Here is a 23,225-nt window from a genome sequence, read left to right as displayed (position 1 = left end):
TTAATTGTATCTATATAAGATGATGGATGTTTACTAACCTTATTGTGATAATCATTTCATAATATATATGTCAAATCATTATGCTGTACACCTTAAACTTATACAGCGCTCTAAGTTCATTATATCAATAAAACTGGGAAAAAATAAATTACCATTATAAAAAAAAAAGAAGTACTTGTTAAAGTGTATTTCTTTCACTGGGCCCACCCCCAGAGTTGCTTATTCAGAAGGTCTGGGGTGTGGCCTGTGAGTTCGCATTTCTAAATTTCCAGGTGCTGCTAATGCAGCCCATCTGGGACCACATTTTGAAAATTACTACTCTATTTGCCTATGGGTTATTTTTTGACAGTTAAACTGAAGATCTCATCCCACAGAGCCTAATCTATGTTGGATCAGATTCTCCCAGCCTTATCTGGCACTAAATGCACTTTAACACTCACCTTGTTACCATCTTTAATTTCCCTTTATTGGAAGAATTATTTGTTCATGTATTTTGCTCACACTTTTTTTTGCTGACATGATCTTCCTCCCTCAAAGAAAAAGAATAAATAAATAAAATGGAACCTTTCTGCCTTTTGAAAAAAAAATTAAGATGCTACTGCTACTCTTTAAAAATAGTATGTTAAAAATATACACCAGACAAGATTTTTAATATATTTAAATTTAATCATGAGCTTCCCCAAACAAGAAAGAACTCTGTGAAAATTATACCTTATGAATCTGATCTTTTAGATTTCTGTAGGAAAATCTGTTCAAAACACAACCACAGGGCTTCCCTGGTGGCGCAGTGGTTAAGAGTCTGCCTGCCGATGCAGGGGACGCGGGTTCGTGCCCCGGTCCGGGAAGATCCCACATGCCGTGGAGCGGCTGGGCCCGTGAGCCATGGCCGCTGAGCCTGCGTGTCCGGAGCCTGTGCTCCGCAATGGGAGAGGCCACAACAGTGAGAGGCCCATGTACCGCAAAAAAAAAAAAAAAACCAACCACATCAGCATTACTGGAAATGTTTGAATAGAAACCAGATTGTAAAAACCACGTGGATCCAGCCCACATACATGAGAAAGTGGAAAGGCAGACAGTGAGTTAGGGGGATTATTGCTCCTCCAACGACTAGTACTTGGGAGGAGCAGAAGGGGCCCCTTCTCTCTCGCTGTGCCATTCTTGTCATCTGGGTCACCAAAGTAGCCTTGCTTAAGCCCAGAATGAACACAGTCTCTAGAAAACATTCTCCTTCAGCTTTTGGTCTTCACTCCTCTAATTTCTGGGGCTCAAATTCAGTCCTAGGATCCAGGAACAGACGGTAAGTCATTACTTCCATTGTCCCCTACAACCACAGTTTTAACTGAAAATGGAGAATTGGTAAACAAGTGGCAGTATGAAGACTACATGATTATCTGTATCCAGTATGGTATCGGAGCCGAGTGGATGCCGGAGTGTGAGGCCTTGGTCATCACCTTGTGCATCTGCCCTACAGGATGCAGCCCCAGGTGTTGGCTCATTTCTAAGCGTGTGAGTGTGTACATCTGACGCGGTGTGTCCCCAGGTGTATCGGGGTCCAACATGGACTCAGAAGGCTGACCCTGGACGCCCCGGTGGGACGCGTTAGAGCGTGTGCGCCCGTCTGGCTCCCGGCGCGTGCGCAGGTGTGCGCGCGGCCCGCGCAGGCAGGTACACCGTCCCTCCTCCAGGGGGCGCCGCCGGGGGCGGCCTCCCGGGGCGGCCGCGCCAGCCTCGGCCAGGATTTCCGCTCCGCCGCCCGGGTCCGCTCTCCCCGACGGCGCCGCGCTCCGAGGCAGGTGAGGCGCTGGGCTCGGGCCGAGCCGGGGTCCCTGTCCCCGCCCCCGCCGCGAGGGTGCCCTAGAGCCCTCGGGGACTCGGGGTGTTGCTGCCGGCGCGTCGCGCCAGGGCGGAGTCCGGGGCCCGCGTGAGTCGGGGAGGGAGGGTGGGGGATGGAGCGGGGAGGGACGGCGGGGGGGGGCCGAGGGGCGGGGGCAGAGCCTGGGCCGTGAATGGACGCGGGCGCCTGCGGGACCCGCTGGAAAGTAGGGGACACGGGGCCTCTATGCGCGTCCACACGTTGCTCCGCACAGCGCGAGGCGGACGCCACCGCCAGAACGACGGGGGGCAGGAAGAGTTGGGAATTGCCTGCAGGTGTGCACGCTGCCCCTTCCTAGTAAGGAAGAAGCGATGACCATTTTAGGAGGTAGTTTTAAAAGAATCTCGCAGTATAATGAGGCCGACGCTTTCGAGAAATTCTGTTTTTAACTGGAGAGTCTTGTTTGCGAGGAGACCAGAAGCTGCAAAAGAAAAAAAACAAAACTTCTGGCGTTTGTCAGTTTCTGAGCTCAGGTTTCTTTGGAGCCGTTAGTGACACAGCTGAGTTTTTGGAGAATTTCTCTTACTGCCTTGATTACGAAATATGGTTACTGAGCTTTCACTCTGTTGGCCAAAGAGAGCACCGCAGCTGCCCTGGAAACCCTAAATAGGTGCAAGGTTATTTGAACACACCTTTCTGACTCCAGGCTGACTGTTAATATTGAACTGATAAGAAAATGAGACTTGTGGCCACGTCTTCTCAAAGCAGGTTATTAATTTTGCTCAATGTCCCAGGGAGAAATCCTGTATTAAAAACTAAAGTGTCTCTCTAAGGGTGTGGAGAAAAGGGAACCCTCTTGCACTGTTGGTGGGAATGTCAATTGATACAGCCACTATGGAGAACAGTATGGAGGTTCCTTAAAAAACTAAAAATAGAACTACCATACCACCCAGCAATCCCACTACTGGGCATATACCCTGAGGAAACCATAATTCAAAAAGAGTCATGTACCAAAATGTTCATTGCAGCTCTATTTACAATAGCCAGAACATGGAAGCAACCTGTGTCCATTGACAGGTGAATGGATAAAGAAAATGTGGCACATATATACAATGGAATATTACTTAGCCATAAAAAGAAACGAAATTGAGTTATTTGTAGTGAGGTGGATGGACCTAGAGTCTGTCATACAGAGTGAAGTAAGTCAGAAAGAGAAAAACAAATACCATATGCTAACACATATATATGGAATCTAAGAAAAAAATGGTTCTGAAGAACCTAGGGGCAGGACAGGAATAAAGAGACAGACGTAGAGAATGGACTTGAGGACACGGGGAGGGGGAAGGGTAAGCTGGGACGAAGTGAGAGAGTCACATGGACATATATACACTACCAAATGTAAAATAGATAGGTAGTGGGAAGCAGCCACATAGCACAGGGAGATCAGCTCAGTGCTTTGTGACCTCCTAGAGGGGTGGGATAGGGAGGGTGGGAGGGAGACACAAGAGGGAGGAGATATGGGGATATATGTATATGTATAGATGATTCATTTTGTTATAAAGCAGAAACTAACACACCATTGTAAAGTAATTATATGCCAATAAAGATGTTAAAAAAAAAAACCCAAAAAACTGAAGGGTCTCTAAATCAGTTGGATTGACCCAATATAAAGAGTAGGTCTTTTTTTAATATATAATTTTATTTATTTATTTATTTTTGGCTGCGTTGGGTCTTCGTTGCTGCACGCGGGCCTTCTCTGGTTGTGGCAAGCGGGGGCTACTCTTCGTTGTGGTGTGTGGGTTTCTCATTGCGGTGGCTTATCTTGTTGCGGAGCACGGGCTCTAGGCGCGCGGGCTTCAGTAGTTGTGGCTCGCGGGCTCTAGAGTGCAGGCTCAGTAGTTGTCGCGCACGGGATTAGTTGCTCCGCGGCATGTGGGATCTTCCTGGACCAGGGCTCGAACCCGTGTCCCCTGCATTGGCAGGTGTATTCTTAACCACTGCACCACCTGGTCTCACTCACTCAATTGAAATGCTAATATGGAGAGCCCCCGCAGGTTGCCCGCATTCTCCCAAAATGCCTTGTTTTCCTGAACTGATTCCCAGGAGACGCCAGAAGTCCCTGAATAAGCAGGCTGCCCGGGTAGAGAGCATTGTATTTCAAACGCTGAGTTTGCAAAGGTAAATTAATTTCTAATTGGTGGACCTTTGTACAGAAGTGTTTTGGACTAGCTGACCTCGAAAACAAGGGTGCTGACGATTAGCACTAGTCCTAGAGAAGGTGTTTATTCACGCTGGCCTTAGGTAGCCGGCAGCAGGAAGTATATAGAATAGAGCAGGGATAGAAACCTATACTGTTGAAGTTTTTTAATTACCTGTACATTTCCCTCTTAATTTATGTAGTAAGATCTCTTGAACGTTCCAATCTGGGTCAGCTCTTCCAAGTGGAGTCATTGAAGGGCTTTGTACCCACAGTCAGCCGGGCCTTTCCGAGGGGGTAGGGGAACCCCTGCAGGCCGGCGTGGAGGTGAGTGCTGCAGTGTTTGCAGACGGACTGGTCCCAAGGAAGGGGATAACAGGAAGACAAAATTCAAGTGATCTTAGCAGTCTTTTCTAGAACCTCCTCCATCCAGAGGGATTTTATTAAGAGAGTGTTGGTTAAACAGGGCCAGCATCTTGTTTAACAGGAATTTGGTCTTTAATTGAAGGTCTCTCGGTCGGTGAAACTGCTCAGGGCAAGTCAGCCTTGCCTCGGTTGGATCTGAGAGCTGTGTAGGCAGAGCTTACACTGTGAAAGGTGTTATTACTCTCCCTCCCCCCACACACACACAATGGGTTTACAGAGAAGACCAAGTTACTAGAAGTCTCTGGGTTTGTATGGCATCATGAGGTAATAGACATGGTCAATAGCTAAAATGTTAAGGAGGATGAAGCATAATAAATGCCCAACGGCGGTTGGAGCCCAGGGAGATGAATTCCCTGCGGAGGACTCGGGGAGGTCACGTTTGAGCTTTACCTTGGGCCCAGAGTAGAATTTTTATAGGCAGAAGAGTGGAATGGGGGCGGGCATTCCTGGTGGTGGATGCCTGGAGCAAGATAAGAAGCTTAAAAGGTAGCCATTGTGAGAGAGATGGGCGAAACTCTGTAAGGAGGGTGGGAGGCCTGCCTAGAGAGAAAGGCTGTCTGGAGATAAATTCTACTTTTTGATCAAAGCTCTGATTTTTCCCCCCTTTTTATTAAAGCAAATATAAAAGTAAAGAGGATAGTATAATGAACTTCCATATATCCATCAAATAGATTTAACAGTTGGTTAAAACGATTTCTCTTTTTGGCCATATCTGCTTTATCTTCTTGTTGAAGCAGTTTAAATTGCAGATAACAATGTTCACCCCTAAGCAGTGTGGTGTGCACCTCCAGAAAAGGGCATTTTCTTGTATAAGCATAATACCATTGTCACCTCCTAATCAAATTGACAATAATTCCTTAACGTTTTCTAAAACCCAGTCCACAGATTTCCTTGATTGCCTCAGAAATGCACTTTTACTGTTGGTTTGTGTGAATCATAATGGGCCACACGTGGTGTTTTGTTGAGTATCTGTTGTCTCTTAATCTAGGACAGGGGGTTGGCAAATTTAATGAAAAGGGCCAGTTACTAACTCTTTAGGCTTTTCAGGCCATGTGGGCTCCATTGCAGCTACTCAGCTGTGCTGTCCTACTGAAGCAGCCATGGATGATACGAACATACGTGAATGAGCATGCCTGTGTTCCAATAAAATTTTGTTTTCAAAGTTTTTTGTTTTAAACTCCACCAGCAGGCAGCAGTTATCCGAGGGCCAAAGTTTGCTGACCCTGGTCTAGAGCAGTCCTGTGGGCTTCTTTAATGCCAGTGATTTACTGGTATTGCTCGGTTGGCTATGGGTGGCTCACATTCCAGATTTACTCAGCTTTCTGTGTAGTGTGTTCCTCTGGCCCCTGTATCTCCTGTAAACTGGAAGGTAGATCTAAAGGCTTAATTAGAGTCAGAGTCACCATTCACGGCAAGTGTACTTCAGATGTGGTTTGGTGGTTCGAATTTTTTTTTTTTTTTTTGCGGTATGCGGGCCTCCCACCGCCGCAGCCCCTCCCGCAGCCTCAGCGGCCATGGCTCACGGGCCCAGCCGCTCCGTGGCACGCGGGACCCTCCCGGACCGGGGCACGAACCTGCGCCCCCTAGCACAGGCAGGCGCACTCTCAACCACTGCGCCACCAGGGAAGCCCCGAATTTTTTTTTTTAAATAAATTTATGGCTTCAAAAGACTCGGAAACCCCCATTCAGGAAGCTCCATATTCCTAAAATAAGCTTTGCCTGATGGCTGAAGATACACTTTTTTTCCGTTCTCATTTTCCTTACTTGAAGGAGAGGATGTAGCTGCTATTTCTCAAGAAAGTCCAGAACTTTGAACCCCTCTGCTAGGCCGGTGCGAGCTTCCTGCTCTTCTAGGCATCCTGCGGCCCCTCGGGCTGGTGGATCCCGTTTTTGCACTGAATGGCAGTTCCCTCCATGGCCCACCCCCAAGGTCTGAGACGCCATCCAGGGGGCTGGGTGAAGTGCTTTTGTCTTTTAAGCCCCTCGTCTCTTAAACTCTCAGCTTTCTTCACTCCCCTTCCTCTTCATCTCACCCCTGGCAGGACTGAGAACTGGATACTTGTCCATGGGTTCCTGGTCACGCTGTGAGGCGGGACGGCTTCTGGTGTCCTGTTCAGAAGGATTCTGCGGTCAAACGCTTTTCAGACTCCGACTCACTATGATGTGGAATTCCAGGGCAACGCGGTTTTGAAGAAACAAGCTTACAGGTGAGAGTTGTTTTTTCCTCTGTTCTGGAGTGTTTGCTGTTCCTAAACTGTAGAACACCAGAGGAGGTATGTTGATAAGAGTGTTAGTTGGGAGTCCTGTCTTTTTGTCTTTTAGGAATAGTAGGGAAACCGTTCTTCCCTGAACACATGTTTCCAGATAATGTGCCTTTGGTCTTTTTCTTACTGATTTGTAAGAATTCTTTATACATTGAGGGTGCTAATCTTTTGTCATATATGTTACAACTCCCCCCCCCTTTTTTTTTTTACTTTGTTTACAGTACTTACACTCTGCAGAAACATTTAATTTTAACATAGGGAAAAAATGTCCATCTCCCCTTTACAGTTTCTTTGTTTTGCTTGGAAAGACCTGCCCATTTCAAGATCTTTTTTTTAAAACTCTGTGTTAGGGCTTCCCTGGTGGCGCAGTGGTTGAGAGTCCGCCTGCCGATGCGGGGGACACGGGTTCGTGCCCCGGTCCGGGAGGGTCCCACATGCCGCGGAGCGGCTGGGCCCGTGAGCCATGGCCGCTGAGCCTGCGCGTCCGGAGCCTGTGTCCCGCAACGGAAGAGGCCACAACAGTGAGAGGCCCGGGTACCACAAAAAAAAAATAAATAAAATAAAAATAAATAAATAAAAGTCTGTGTTAACACAGATAAATGACGAAAACTAGGAACATGTGATTCTGATAAAGAAGAATACTGAAGGGGGCCCTTTCTACCAAAGAGTGTAATATTTTGGCTTTAAAATGGGCCCTACATGGATAAGTCTTGAAGTTGGGAGATGGGTATTTGGGGGAATCATATCATTATTTCTGTATATATTTGACTTCCCAAAGTAAAAAAGTTTCTGAAAGAAAAGAACAGTAGGTGGAAAAGCCCTTTTGTACCATTCATTCACATTCAGCAACTGTTATCTACTGTGTGCTGAATACTGGGAGTATTTTGTCAGTAAAGGCACCAGATCTCGGAACTTATATTTTTCACATAAGAGGCACATGTTAATGTCATGGCTGAGGACACCAACTCCTGCCTGGCTTCAACACCTGGCTCTGCCACATACTGGCTGGGTGATTTTGGACTTTTTAATTTAAAACATGCGGGATAATAACCGTGTCTACCTGATAGGGTTTTGGGGAGGCTTGAATGGGAAAACACAGGAAAATTCCTTTGCGTGGTACTTAGCATTTCGTAAACGCTCAAGTGTAAACTCTGAGGAAGAGAATACAGTAACTTCAGTCAAGCCAGGGCCACGGGAGAGGAGCAGGTGCTGAGAGCTGTGTGGAGTGGGGTCATGACCTCGCCTGGGCTGCTTAAGTAGGGCTGGGAGAACTTGTCAGAGGAGCAGACTTCCGAGTGGAGATGTGAGACGTGGAAAACACGTCTCTTAATCAAAAGTGCCCTCCTTTGTGGCGAAATGAGGAGGGCAAGGTGACAGCAGAGAAGGGGCCCAGGCGAGGGCTTGGCGACTGGAGGAAGCAGGTTTGACTTTGTCTTAGTTTCCTGGTGCTGCCAGAGCAAGTGCCACCAACTCTGTGGCCTGAAACCACCCCGATTGGTTGTCCTGTTCTTCAGGCCAAGAGTCCAGCTGGGTGTCACTGGGCTGAAATCAGGGGCTGTGTCCCCTCCTGGAGGCTCTAGAGGAGAATGTGTTTTCTCGACTGCATCTCCCGCTTGAGAGGGAGCAAGCACCGCTGCGTCCCTCGGACACCCCCTCCCGCCCTGGCCCCTGCCCGCTCACGGTTCCCTGCACCCAGCCAGGAAAGCGGCTGGGTAGTTCTGGTGATGCAACTGCTCTGTATGGTTACAGGAATCAATCAACTGTAAAACTCATAGAATTATACAACAAAAAAGGTCATTTTACTTTATATAAATTCAAATAATAATAATAATAAAGAATGAAAGCATGAGAGCATGCAACTATTGTAAAACACTGAGTTAAAAATAGAAGGTAGACATAAGAATAAGAGCATTCTGAATTAAGCTAAGATGGCACACATCCACTATTATTATTAAAAGAGACTTCAGCAAGATACAAACCAAAGACAATGAAAGAGCTTTGTTTTGACCTTGCTTTGAAAAAATCAGCTGCACAGGCTATTTTAGACAACTGGGGAAATATGAATACAGCGTAGTAAGGATTTTTTGTTCATTGTTAGGTAAGATTGTAGTTATTTAAAAACCTCAACTTTTGGGCTTCCCTGGTGGTGCAGGGATTAAGAATCCACCTGCCAATGCAAGGAAGCACAGGTTCAAACCCTGGTCCGGGAAGATCCCACCTGCCACAGAGCAACTAAGCCCGTGCGCCACAACTACGGAGCCTGCACTCTAGAGCCCGCGAGCCACAACTACTGAGCCCACCTGCCGCAACTACTGAAGCCCACGCGCCTAGAGCCTGTGCTCCTCAACAAGAGAAGCCACTGCAATGAGAAGCCCACGCACCACAATGAAGAGTAGCCCCCGCTCGCCGCAACTAGAGAAAGCCCACGCACAGCAACGAAGACCCAATGCAGCCAAAAATTAATAATAAATAAATAAATAAATTTATTAAAAAAATAAAAACTAAACTTTTAAGTAAAGTTCAGTACCAAAATATTTAGGGGTGAAATGACATAGTTTCAGGTATTCAGAATTCTCCAGAAGCATGCAAATGGACAAAAACTCAAAAAACAAAGAAAGGAGGGCAAATGCAACAGGTATGGCAAACCCAGGATGGTGCATGGATCCTGATGCTGTGTGAGTACACGAGGGCTTACTGTGCTCTGCTTTTGAAAAGGGCTGGAAACGTTTATAATAAAATGACAAGAAAAAAGAAACCAGTGCCTTATTTTTCATAAATGCTCCAAAGAATGCCATCTAAGTGTTCTTTATTCATTTAGAAGATATTCTAATTTCCCCTCACAGCTTTTATTAGGCTTTTATAATCTGCATCTAACTTTACAGAAAACCAAATCAAGGGAGAAAGAGTAATTCAAAGCAGTTGTGATTCTTCTCAAAAATAAGGGCTTAAAGAATGCTTTTCCTTCTTTTTTTTTTTTTTTTTTGTGGCACGCGGGCCTCTCACTGTTGTGTGGCCTCTCCCGTTGCGGAGCACAGGCTCTGGACGCACAGGCTCAGCGGCCATGGCTCATGGGCCCAGCCGCTCTGCGGCATGTGGGATCCTCCCAGATCGGGGCACAAACCCACGTCCCCTGCATCGGCAGGCGGACTCCCAACCACTGCGCCACCAGGGAAGCCCAAGAATGCTTTTCAGAACTCATTTAATGCTCATAAATTATTAAGACCATCATGAGATTTAGAAATATTAGTAATTTTCATTAATTTATCTGCTATATCCTCCTAAGTGCAGATGACAATGGCAGGAAGGGGTAATTAATGCTCAAATATTTTAAATAAATTGAATGTTACTGAATTAAATTTATATATCTTATAAATATTTTTGGTTTTCTGGTGATGTTCTACATTTAAATATGTTAAATATTCTATATTGGAAAATGAAGTAAATTAAAACCATATTATTTTATATAGATAAGGTCTTTCTTGACTCTCACCAGCTGACACATCATAGTTGGCAGAGGATTACAGAATAGTGTCTGGGTACATGATCCATTTTGCGGTGATCCATTGTATCACCGCGTACATATGTATTTTGTGCGTGTCTCCTTCCTGTTTTACCGTTAGCGCCGTGATTGCTCTTCCCGTCGGTTTTATGCTGGATTACATTGATGGGTGAATAGTTAATGACACGAGAGCAGATGGACATAAACAGAGAGTAATTTCTTTGAATGCCTGTTAGCTGTGGTGAACACTGTTGTAGTTTAAAAGTGGACTGCTTCCATATGTCTGAGGCCGTAGAAAAAGCTTGCGTTTCAATCCCTTTTTCCTATTAAAGCATGTCGAGCTCAAGGAAGAAAACCATTTGAAATTTGGGAAATAAAGCTCATACATCTCCCTTTGGCTGATTTAGGGACCATGGTCACTGGTCACTGTTGCTTGAAAGTGTGGAGTTGACTCCTGGACTAATTTCCAGTATTGTCCCTGCTGTTGTCGTCACCTCACCGCTAGCATTAGGTGAAACTGTGGCGTCTCAGCGTGGACAGGGCCATTGCTGAGGGAGGGCCTGTCTTTAAATTCAAGTCTCGCCCATTAGCTGCTGTGGTTTGAGCTTCCAGTGGGTAGTATTATCGTTTAAAATGAGTGGACATTACTGTCATCTAATTGGAAGAATGGTGTCCATAGAGGTTTTGCTTTGTGACTAGAACCTCTCTGCTTTTGCTTCTGAAAAGTTGCTGGAGGGTTAGACCTATTGACAGACCTTCCCTTGTGACATAGGGCATCAGAAAGGAAAGCCGAGCCTGACAGAGGAAGGGAGAGGTGGCCAGAGGGCTTGAGGACAGGTGGCCAGATGGGCTTGAGGTTGCTGTGGTCTAAAGCCTTGGAGGCCAAATACTAGGAAAATTCGGTTCAAAATGTAAACAAAAGGCATGGGTTTCTGTGGTTAAGTCATTTTGGTTTCAAACTAGCATATGGGGACTTCCCTGGTGGCACAGTGGTTAAGAATCCGCCTGCCAATGCAGGGGACGTGAGTTTGATCCCTGGTCCAGGAAGATCCCACATGTCGCGGAGCAACTAAGCCCGTGCGCCACAACTATGGACCCCCGCGCACCGCAACTACTGAAGCCCGTGCGCCACAACTATGGACCCCCGCGCACCGCAACTACTGAAGCCCGTGCGCCTAGACCCCGTGCACCGCAACAAGAGAAGCTGCCGCAGTGAGAAGCCCGCGCACCACGACAAAGAGTAGCCCCCGCTCGCCACAACTAGAGAAAGCCCGCGCGCAGCAATGAAGACCCAACGTAGCCCCCAAAAAACACAAAAAACTAATATGAATTGACCCTTACATCAATTAGGATTGGAGTAAGTCAAAAATACTGAAGGATTAGTAAGGATGTTGCCTCCATTGGACCCAAGTCTTTGTTTTAAGAGTTGTTACGGATGTTCTTTAAATTTGATGCTTGTTGACATTCATTAAGTCTTAGGTATATTTTTTTTGGAGGAGGGTTGGAGGAAGGCATAATGGAAATGTATTGGGGCTTTAAGTCCAGGGTTTGGAACACCAGGCTAATACACCTGCTGCCCCCTGGTGGCAGCGTATTAAATAGTGCAGTTCAGAGGTGAGGAATTCTGGAGAGCTAAAGTCCACTGTATTGATAGAAGTGGATGGTAGAGGGAGCCAGGAGATGGTTTCTCTTTCCACCTCTTATAATTTCTACCTGTACTTATGATCTTAGGCAAATAATTTAGTTCGGTTGAGTCTAGATTTCACTTTATTCTACTTTAAAAAGTAATTTCTAAAGTTTCTTCCTATTTTAACGTCTTAAAATTCTCCAATGGTAATGGCAAATAATATTTAGTGAAAGATATCAAGTTCCACTTTTTCCTTTACCACCTGAATTTTTAAAAATCCGAGATATTTATTCAAGAAAGCGGACTCCAGAGCAACTCCTGAATACGGATTTGGCTCTGGACTGCAGGCTGCCTAGATCTATCTGCAGCACAGTCCATAATGAATCAGCATGATGACCCTGTGTTATTATGAGTGCCTACAAGGTGCATCATTTCAAAATTAATTTTCTTATATTTAATAGTGGTTAAAAAAACATAAAATTTACCATCATTTTAGTGTACAGTTCAGTAGTGTTAAGGATAGTCACATTGTTGTACAGCAGATCTCCAGAACTATTTCATCCTGCAAAACTGCAACTCTGTACCCACTAAATGACAACCCCCCACTCCTTTCTCTCTGCAGCCCTCGGCAACCATCATTCTTCTTTGTCTCTATGTATTTGATGACTCTGGGTACCTGGTATAAGTGGAATCACACAGTATTTGTCTTTTTGTGACTCACTTATTTCACTTAGTATAATGTCCTCAAGGTTCATCCATGTTGTAGCATGTGCTGGGAGTCCTTTCCTTTTTTTTTTTTTTTTTTTTTTGTTGCAGTACGCGGGCCTCTCACTGCTGTGGCCTCTCCCGTTGCAGAACACAGGCTCCGGACGCGCAGGCTCAGCAGCCATGGCTCACGGGCCCAGCCGCTCCGTGGCATGTGGGATCTTCCCAGACCGGGGCACGAACCCGCGTCCCCTGCATCGGTAGGTGGACTCTCAACCGCTGCGCCACCAGGGAAGCCCAGCCCTTTCCTTTTTAAGGCTGAATATCATACATAGAGGCCACATTTTGTTTATTTGTTCATCTGTTGATGGACACTTGGGTGGCTTCCACCTCTTAGCTATTATAATATTATTATAATTATTTTTATAATTATATATTATATTACTAATGCAGAGAGGGTTTATTTATACAATTTCTTTTCTGTGTATAAAAGGTCAAACTTCATTATAAAGAACACCATTCAACCGTGCTAGATAACTAGGATATGGCTTTTTGTGTGGATAAGTTAAAAAGGAACTAACGTCTGTTGGACACAAGCTCTGTGCCAGGCACTTATATATCTGTGATACATTCTGTTGTTTAGTCCTTATAATAATTCTGTAATTTACCCTCTCAGAAGGGGACCAATACTTACTAAAATCACCACGTGCCAGAATTTTGATACACATTACCTCATATAATCCTCATACGTCAGCCCTTGAGGTGGGCATTATTATCCCCTTTTAAAAAAAATATTTATTTATTTATTTATTTGGTTGCACTGGGTCTTAGTTCCAGCAAGTGGGCTCCTTAGTTGTGGCTCCAGGGCTCCTTAGTTGCGGCAGGCCAGCTCCTTAGTTGCGGCTTGTGGGCTCCTTAATTGCAGCATGCAAGCTCTTAGTTGCAGCATGCATGTGGGATCTAGTTCCCTGACCAGGGATTGAACACGGGCCCCCTGCATTGGGAGCACGGAGTCTTATCCACTGCACCACCAGGGAAGCCCTATCCCCATTTCTTAGGTGGCGTTAACTGAGGTTCAGAGGGATGGAACACCTGGAACGAGGTTACACCACTAAAGGCAGCAGGGTTTCACCTGACTTGGAAATGAAACACGTCCAGTTCAAAAGCATGTGTCCTTCAGCCTACACCCTACTCCCCCGCTGCCCGGAGTAACACCTACACCTGTGATCCGAAGGATGTGGGAATAGCGTCAAGAAATTACACTGCTGTCCTAATTTATAAGTAGAGAAACTTCTGTAGTGTCTTCCCATTAAATAAACAGCCCTTTGGGTTTTCCTTGCAGAGATTCAGATGAATCTGAATCTGAAACACAACAAGCCTGGCCTCCCGGCTGATTTTGCAGTCTGCCTAGGACTTCCAAAAGAGTGGTTCTCATGTCCAGTCCCCCCATTCCTGAGGTTATTTTTCGCTTTCTCCCTTTGGCTTGGTGGCGAGCCGGGACCGTTTTCGCTGCTGTGAGCTGCCACCTCTCTTGAATGCCGTGGTGTTTGGGGCCGGAGCTTTGATCTGCTCCCTGCATAGTGTTTTCACACAGGGAGGGGGTCCTCGACTGTCCTTGTAGATGGTGGTTTTCTTGGGGACTCAGCAAGCTCTTGGAGAGGCCCAGTGCAACATTTCCTCACATAGGGGAATATAGATACAGATAGATAAGTGAACAACTGGCAAGTTTAATGGTAAATGAGATTTTTACATAGTTTCAAAGTATCTCCTTATGAAATTTTCATCAACTTGTGTCAGGCGGGGCTTGGGGGAGAATAACTTCACCGTGAAGCTGGGAGCAGCCTGGCAGTCACCATTTTCGCTGGGTGACCGGAGTGAGTGTCATCAATGACGGGACAGATTGGAGTCATGTGCCATCCAATAGGCAGTGAGAAGAGCACAGCATCATTTCCAGAAGATTCCTGCTGAAGATGGGTGACCTGAATCTAACCATGAGGCAAAGCCGGAAAAAAACAAGTTGAGGAACAGAAACAGATGGCCTGAAATCATTAAAAGAGCATGAAAATCAAAGTCAAAGAAAGACCGAGGGATTGTTTCAGGTTGGAGGAGATTGAAGGACAAGACGAGGAACGCATTTGGGATTCTGCACTGGGTCCTTCGCTGTAAAGAACATCACTGGACAAGTGACAGAACTTGAAAGGGGTCTGAGAGAAGGTGGTTAGGTGCCTGCGCTGATTTCCTGCTGTTGAGGGCTGTGGCGTGGGTGTATGAGGGGGTCCTGGTGGGGAACGGACGTGAACACATGGCAGGAGGGCCGTCAGGTGGGCAGCTCTCTGAGCAAACGTCTCCTGGACGCCTGCCCCGTCCCTTGTCCGAGGGCTGAAGGCTGAGTGTCTGGGCCTCCTAGCAGATGGGGAGACAGACCTGGTGGACCTGCGATGAAGGCAAAGGGGCTGCCTGTTCTGGGGTCAGTTCTGCCCCCAAGGGAGGGTGTTTGAGGTGACCTGGCAACCTTGCAGGCTGAGTGGGATTTTGCACACTGAGGCCTGAGGAGTGGCTGGAGGCAGTGGCAGCCTCGTGAGCAGAACGGGGCACAGGTCGCACCCCCAGAGCAGTGTGAGGCCCGGCCTGGATGAGGCGGGGAGAGACGGGTCTGGACGGTGAGCCAGCGCGAAGAGCCTTGGACTTGACCCTTTGGATGTGTTACCTGTAGCTGCGGAACAGATTACCCCAGCATCGGTGGCTGCAAACAACAGACACCCTCCCACAGTTGGGGGCTGAGACTCTGAGAGTCTCACTGGGTGAGACTCACTGGGTGGCTCTGGCCCTGCTGGTGGGGCTGGGGTCTCTGGGGGCTGACCTGGGCGTATCTGAGCTCGCTCACGTGACAGCCAGCAGGCCTTGGGCCCTTTCCATCTGTCTTGGGAGACCTCAGCTCCTCTCCACGTGGCAAGGGTCCTGCGTACTTCTGCTAATTTGACCTTGTGGCGGAGCCTGTGAGGCAGGCAAGATGGGAGTTTGCTCCCAGTGAGGCTGAGTGAGGTCACCCAGGGGCTGCCCCGGACCCAGTCCCACTGCCGCATACGGCCAGGAAGACGCCCCAGGCAGCAAGGCTCCGTTTCCGCTGTCTTCTCAGGGCAGGGAGACTCTGGAGGGTGATCTTTTGAGCAGAACTAATAATTTTTTATTTGTTGTTTATGTCATTCAAAATAACTCTCCTACCTGTGGCCTGAAGGTTTGTGTCCCCCCAAGGTTCGTATGTTGAAATCCTAACCTCCAGTGCGTGTGATCGTTATTTGGATCTTGGGCCTTAGGGAGGTGATTATGTCACGAGGTTGGAGCCCTTATGTATGGGATTAGTGCCCTTATAAAGGGACCCCCAGGGAGCTCCCTGGCCCCTTCTGCCAGGTGAGGACACAGTGAGAAGATGCCCTCTGTGAACCAGAAGGTGGGCCCTCACTAAACACTGAATCTGCTGCTGCCTTAATCTCAGACTTCTCAGCCTCCAGAACTGTGAGAAATAAATGTTTGTGGTTTATAAGTCATTCCGTTCGTGGTAATTCTGTTATAGCAGCCCGAGCAGACTCAGACAGACTCCATTTGCTGGGTGCCTGCACGTGGAAGGCTCCGAGCTGGGTGCTCTCCTGTGCTGTCTCGGGCTGTCACCCTTCTCTGTGACGTACGGCTGAGCGACTGGGCAGAGAAGGTGGTGACAGAGGCCCAGAGGTTCTGTCATCTGCCAGCGTTGCTGCCCGGGCCTGTCTGATCCCGAAGCCAGTCCCCCCCGCCGCAGCACCGCTTCTGCCACCTGGGGCCCCAGGTGGAGGTGTGAAGAGCATCCCCGGGCAGCACCGTGGCTGAGTTCTTCTAAGTAAGGGGATGTTGACACACAGATTTGCTTTTCTTTTGACAATAGCAAAAGGGGACCATGTGGAGAATGTTTGGCCTGCACTGTGCACGTTTCAAAATCACATTGTTCAGTGGCAAGACGGGCTCCCAACTGGGTCAGAAATGGGAGCAGTGAGGCAAGAGGTGGGTCTTACCTCTTAATAACAATCAGGAATGAGCAGCTCACTGGGGCAGCTTGTGACTAATAGGGAACTTCTGCATGTATGAGAAAATGAAAACCAGTAAAACAGAGTTCAAGGAAGTTTAGATAATGGTGAGTTCAAGGAGGTTTAGATAAGCAATGGCGAGTTAATAAGAGAAATATAACTTGAAATACTGAAACTGAGAGATAAAAGTGTCGCAGGAATATTAACGTTTAATGAGACATAGGTGAGTATAGCCAAGGGCTCACCAATGAGTGTGGAGTCGAAAGTCAGGGAGGGAAGAGAGGACTGTTTCTTGGGACGGGGTAGATGAGACCGTGCATGACTGATGGGGTCTGGAGGCGTGTGCTTGGGATGAAATGACCCCCACGATGCCGAGCCCTGGAGGAGATGGGGGAGGGGTGCAGCCTGGGCCGTGGAGATATTCTGGATATCAAGGATTTCTCCACATACACATCAGTCTTGCTAGATCACATTTCCTGGTGCTTTAGAAAATAACTTCGTTGTACTTTAGGACACTCTGTCCCAGGACCACACTTAAACATAAACAGAAAACTTGGACAGGAGTCTAGCAAAACAAAGATCTATTACGTGAAATGGAAATGCCTATAACAAACAGAACCAAAAACGCAGGCAAGCCAAAGGGATCTAATGGGGTCAAGTGAGGCTGGCAGGTGAAGTGGTTGTGAGTCTTTAACTGGGAGGGTCATCCGGGGAGAACAGTAGAGACAGGCATGGTCAGCAGGCCTTGCAGGTTCTTGCTTGATGTCCTGGGGACGTTTTCTTCCTGAGGGCCTGGCTGAGGAAGGGGTTTTCACCCAGCCGGGAAGTGCGATGCCGCACAGGCTGGAACTTGACTCCAGGGTGATTCACGTTGTCTCTGGAAATGGACTTCAGTGAAGCTCCCCTGGGTAGCAGCTAAAAGAGAAAAGGCTTCTTAGCCATCTTCATTCAAATTGGGGCAGAGAGGAATGGGTGGGTCACTTTGGCAAAGAAAAGGCCTAAAGTTTATGGAGTACGAATGTTTTACAAGAAGCAAGTAAAATGGTGGATGAAAGGACTTTGTTCGGGCTTCCCTGGTGGGGCAGTGGTTGAGAGTCCGCCTGCCGATGCAGGGGACAAGGGTTCGTGCCCCGGTCTGGGAAAATCCCACATGCTGCGGAGCGGCTAGGCCTGTGAGCCATGGCTGCTGAGCCTGCACGTCCAGAGCCTGTGCTCTGCAACGGGAGAGGCCACAACAGTGAGAGGCCCGCGTACCGCAAAAAAAAAAAAAAAAAAAAAGGACTTTGTTCAAATGCTGATGTTTGATAGGCCTTTAAAAAAAATAGATAGGCGTTATTGATTTGCATGTGATAAAATATACCCATTTAATATTTCAAGTTTAATGAATTTTTTAAAATTTCAATGAATGTTTATAAATGTATGTACTCATGGAATCACCACCATAATCAGATATGGAACATTTCCATCCACCCAGAAAGTACCTCATGCCCCTTTGTGTCAGTTTTCTCTCCCCTGTGCCCAGCCCCCAGCAGCCGCAGCTCTGTTTTCTGTCACTGTGATTTGCTTTTTCCAGAATGTCACTGGAATCATATGGCACGTGGTCTTATGTGTCTGGCTTCTTTCACTCAGCATATGCGTTTGAGATTTATGCATATTATTATATCTACATCCCTCAATTTGTCTATGGATTCTCAAGTTTATGGACATTTGGGTTGTTTCTAACTATTGCCTATTATGAATAGAACTGCTATAAACATTTAGGTATAGGTCTTTATGTGAATATATGAAATCATTTATGGCAGGTGTATTCCCAGGAGCGAGAGTGCTAGGTTATATGGTAAATATATGTTTAACTTTTTTTTTTTTTTTTTTTTTTTTTGCGATACGCGGGCCTCTCACTGTTGTGGCCTCTCCCGTTGCGGAGCACAGGCTCCGGACGCGCAGGCTCAGCGGCCATGGCTCACGGGCCCAGCCGCTCCGCGGCATGTGGGATCTTCCCAGACCGGGGCACGAACCTGCATCCCCTGCATCGGCAGGCGAACTCTCAACCACTGCGCCACCAGGGAAGCCCAGACTTTTAAGATTGTGTTCTAAAGTGGCTGCACCATTTTGCATTCCCAGAAGCCACGTTATAAGAGTTTCAGTTACCCTACATCCTTGCCACCAATACTTGATATTAGCAGTATTTTCAATTTTGCCCATTCTAGTAGGTGCATGATGGTCTACTTTGTGGTTTTTATTTTCATTTCCCTAATGATGATGTTGAGCATCTTTTCGGGTGCTTACTTGAGATTCATGTATCGTTGGTAACGTGTCTGTTTAAATCTTTTGCCCATTTTTAATTGGGTTGTTTTGCTTCTTCCTGAGTTTTAGGAGTTCTTTGTATATTCTGGATACAAGTCAGTTATCAGATATATAGAATTTGTTTTGCAGATAGTTTATCCCAGTCTGTGTTTGCCTTTTCATGTAATCATGGGTACCTTTTGAGAGCAAATGTTTCTGATTTTGATGAAGTCCAGCTTATCCATGTTTTCTTTTTATTTGCTTTTTGTTTCCTAATAAAAGGTTTTTCTTCTAGAATTTTAGCTCTTGCAATTGGATAGATACATTTTGAGTTTATTTAAGTATATTTATGTGGTGTGAGATAAGAGTTGTAGTTCTTTTTTTTTTTTGTATATGGGTATCCTATTTTTCAGCACCATTTGTTTCAAAGACTGTCCATTCACCTTGAATTACCTTGGCACTTTTATCAGAAACAATTGGCCATACAAGTGTGGGTCTACCTCTGGGCTCTATTCTGTTCCATTAATTTATTTTTACCAGTTATTTTTATTGAGATATAAATCACATACCATAAAATTCACCATATCAACGTGTACAATTCATTGGTTTTTAGTATGTTCACAAGATTGTGCAACCACCAGCACTGTCTAATTTTACATTTCCATCACCCCCAAAAGAATATTTCATTGATTTTTTTTCCAGCTTTGTTGAGATACAATTGACATATAACATTTTATAAGTTTAAGGTATAATGTGTTGATCTGATACACTTATATATTGCAATATGACTACCATCTTAGTGTCAGCTAACATGTTTATTGTGTCACTTAATTACATTTCTTTTTTGTGGTGACAACATTTAAGATCTACTCTCTTAACAACTTTCAAGTATATAATACAGTATTGTTAACTATATTCACAATGCTGTGTGTTCCATCTCCAGAACTTATTTGTCTTCTAACTGGATATTTATATCCTTTGACCAGCATCTCCCCATTTCCCCCAACCCCCCAGCCCCTGGTAACCACCATTCAACTCACTGTTTCTACAAGGTTGGCTTTTTAAAATTCCACATATTAAGTGAGATCATACAGTATTTGTCTTTTCTCTGTCTGACTTATTTCACTTAGCATAAGGTCCTTAAGGTCCATGCATGTTGTTGCAAATGGCAGGATTTCCTTTTTTGTCATGGCTAAATAATATTATACACACACAACCTTCTTTATCTGTTCACCTGTTGACAGACACTTAGGTGGTTTCCATACCTTGGCTGTTGTGAAAAATGCTGCAGTGAACATGGGAGTGCAGGTATTTCTTCGCTATCCTGTCTTCACTTCCTTTGCATATTTACCCAGAAGTGGAATTACTGGATCATATGGTAGTTCTATTTTTGACTTTTTGATGAGGCTCCATATTGTTTTCCATAGTGGCTGAACCAATGTATATTCCTACCAACAGTGTACAAGGGTTCCCTTCTCTCCACATCCTCACTTATTATGTCTTCTTGATGATAGCCATTCTAACAGGTGTGAGGTGATATCTCATTATGGTTTTGATTTGCATTTCCCTGATGATTAGTGATGTTGAGCACCTTTTCATGTACCTGTTGGCCATCTGTATGCCTTTGGAAAAATGTCTATTCAGTTCCTCTGCCCATTTAAAAATTGGATTTTTTGTTGTTGTTGAGTTGTATAAATTCTTTGTATATTTTGGATATTAACCCCTTATCAGATATATAGTTTGCAAATATTTTCTCCCCTTCCGTAGGTTGCCTTTTCATTCTGTTGACTGTTTCTTTTGCTATAGAAGCTTTTTAGTTTGATGTAGTTCCACTTAACTGATTTTTGCTTTTGTTGCTTGTGCTTTTGGTATCATATCTAAAAAAATGTTGCCAAGACCAGCATCAAGGAGTTTTTTCCCTGTGTTTTCTTGTAGGAGTTTTACAGTTTTAGGTCTTACATTTAAGTCTTTAATCCATTTCAAGTTGATTTTTGTGAGTAGTGTAAGATAAGGGTCCAATATTGTTTTTCTGCTTGTGATTATCCAGTTTTCCTAACACCGTTTATTGAAGAGACTGTCCTTTCCCAGTTGTGTATTCTTGGCTCCCTGTCAATATTACTTGACCATATATGCTGGGATTTATTTCTGGGCTCTCAACTGTGTTCCCTTCGTCTTTGTGCTTATTTTTATGCCACTACCATACTGTTTTAATTACTGTAGCCTTGTAGTATAGTTTGAAATCAGGCAGTATGATGCCTCCAGTTTTGTTCTTTCTCAGGACTGCTTTGACTACTTGGGGTCTTTTGTGGTTCCATACAGGTTTTAGGATTTTTTTTTCTATTTCTGTGAAAAATGCCATTGGGATTTTGATAGGGATTCCATTGAATCTACACATAGCTTTGGGAAGAGTGGACTCTTGTGATCCTGTGTATTTCTGTGGAATCAGTTATAATGTCTTCTCTTTCATTTTATTTACTAGAGTCTTCTCTCTTTTTTTTCTTAGTCCAGCTAAAGGTTTGTCAATTTTATCTTTTAGAAAAACAGGTTTTAACTTTTGTTCTATTATTTTTCTGGTCTCTATTTTATTTATTTTTGCTCTGATCTTTGTTATTCCTTTTTATTTCCAACTTTGGGCTTAATTTGTTTTTCTTTTCTTCATTCCTTGAGATGTAGAGTTAGTTGTTTGAGATCTTTCTTTTTTCTTACTATAGGCAGTTATCACGGTAAACTTAAAACTGCTTTTGCAGTATCCCATAGATTTTGGTATGTTGTGTTTCCATTTTCATTTATTTGCTTGAAGATTTAAAATTTTTTTCTTTTGGTTTATTCTTTGACTAACTGGTTGTTCAAGAGTGTATTGCTTAGGGCTTCCCTGGTGGCGCAGTGATTGAGAGTCCGCCTGCTGATGCAGGGGACACGGGTTTGTGCCCCGGTCCGGGAAGATCCCACATGCCGTGGAGTGGCTGGGCCCGTGGGCCATGGCTGCTGGGCCTGCGCGTCTGGAGCCTGTGCTCCGCAACGGGAGAGGCCACAGCGGTGAGAGGCCCGCATACCGCAAAAAAAAAAAAAAAAAAGTGTATTGCTTAATTTCCACATATTTATAAATTTTTCCAGGTTTCATCTTGTTGTTGCTTTCTAGTTTCATACCACTGTTGTCAGAAAAGATACTTGCTATGATTTCAATCTTCTTAAATTTGCTAAGACTTGTTTTGTGACCTAACATATAATCTATCCTAAAGAAAGTTCCATGTGTGCTTGAGAAGATCATATATTCTGCCACTGTTGGATGGAATGTTCTATATATGTTTGTTAGGTCCATTTGGTCGAATCTGTGGTTCAAGTCCAATGCTTCCTTGTTGATTTTCTGTCTGCATGATCTATCCATTGATGAAAGTGGGGTATTGAAGTCACCTACTATTATTGTGGTTTTGTCTATTTCACCATTCAGATCTGTTCCTATTTGCTTAACATATTTAAGTGCTCCCATGCTGGGTGCATAATATCTTTTTCCATCCCTTCACTTTGAGCTTATGTGTGTCCTTAAAGCTGAAGTGAATCTCTTGTAGGCGGCATGTAGTTGGGTCTTGTTTTTTTTAATCCCATCCAGGCACTCCATGTCTTTTGATTGGAAAATGCAATCTACATTTTAGGTAATGGTTGGTAGATAAGCACTTACTAATGCCATCTTATTGTTTTCTGGCTGTTTTATAGTTCCCTTGTTTCTTTCTTCCTTTCTTGGTGCCTTTCTGTGGTGGTATGCTCCAATTCCTTTCTCTTTATATTTTGTGAATTTACTGTAGGTTTTTGCTTGTGGTTACCATGGGACTCACATAAAACATCTTATAGATGTAACAGTCTATTACTACTATGCCATTTAACCTTTGTACCACAGTTAAGTGGTTAACACACCATATTACAGTATTAGACTGTTCTAAATTGGGCTATGTATTTACTTTTACCAGTGTATTGTATATTTTCATGTGTTTTCATGCTACCGATTAGAGTCTGTTCGTTTCAGCTTGAGGAACTAAAGCATTTCTAATAAGGCAGGTCTAGTGATGAATTCTCTCAGCTTTTGGCTGTTTGGATAATTCCTTATTTTCCCTTCATTTCTTTCTTTTTAAAAAAAATAATTTATTTATTTATTTATTTTAGGCTGCGTTGGGTCTTTGCTGCTGCGTGTGGGCTTTCTCTAGTTGCAGTGAGCGGGGGCTACTCTTCATTGCGGTGCGCGTGCTTCTCATTGCGGTAGCTTCTCGTGTTGTGGAGCACGGGCTCTAGGCGTGCGGGCTTCAGTAGTTGTGGTACGCAGGCTTCCGTAGTTGTGGCTCGCGGGCTCTAGAGCACAGGCTCAGT

At 45.1% G+C, this 23,225-nt stretch overlaps 1 protein-coding gene across 8 annotated transcripts in view; it reads left to right on the top strand.

The window, feature by feature from the left end:
• Positions 1-1,707: 1,707 nt before the first annotated feature.
• Positions 1,708-23,225, top strand: part of GGACT (gamma-glutamylamine cyclotransferase) — a 47,494-nt gene continuing 25,976 nt past the window's right edge. For 6 of the 8 annotated variants that reach the window (XM_081214662.1, XM_081214661.1, XM_081214659.1 and 3 more), the window contains exons 1-2: positions 1,708-1,793; positions 6,479-6,643. The gene's annotated coding sequence lies outside the window, so the exon portion shown is untranslated. Of the gene's footprint in view, positions 1,794-1,836; positions 1,922-6,478; positions 6,644-12,768; positions 12,792-23,225 lie in introns of those variants that run through there. The other 2 variants (XM_081214657.1, XM_081214656.1) reach the window with 2 other exon arrangements.

Source organism: Mesoplodon bidens, assembly GCF_964165515.1.
Source record: "Mesoplodon bidens genome assembly, chromosome: 17".
NCBI lineage: Eukaryota > Metazoa > Chordata > Mammalia > Artiodactyla > Ziphiidae > Mesoplodon > Mesoplodon bidens.
Note: the sequence above shows the minus strand (reverse complement) of the source record. Positions and strands in the feature narration are given on the sequence as shown.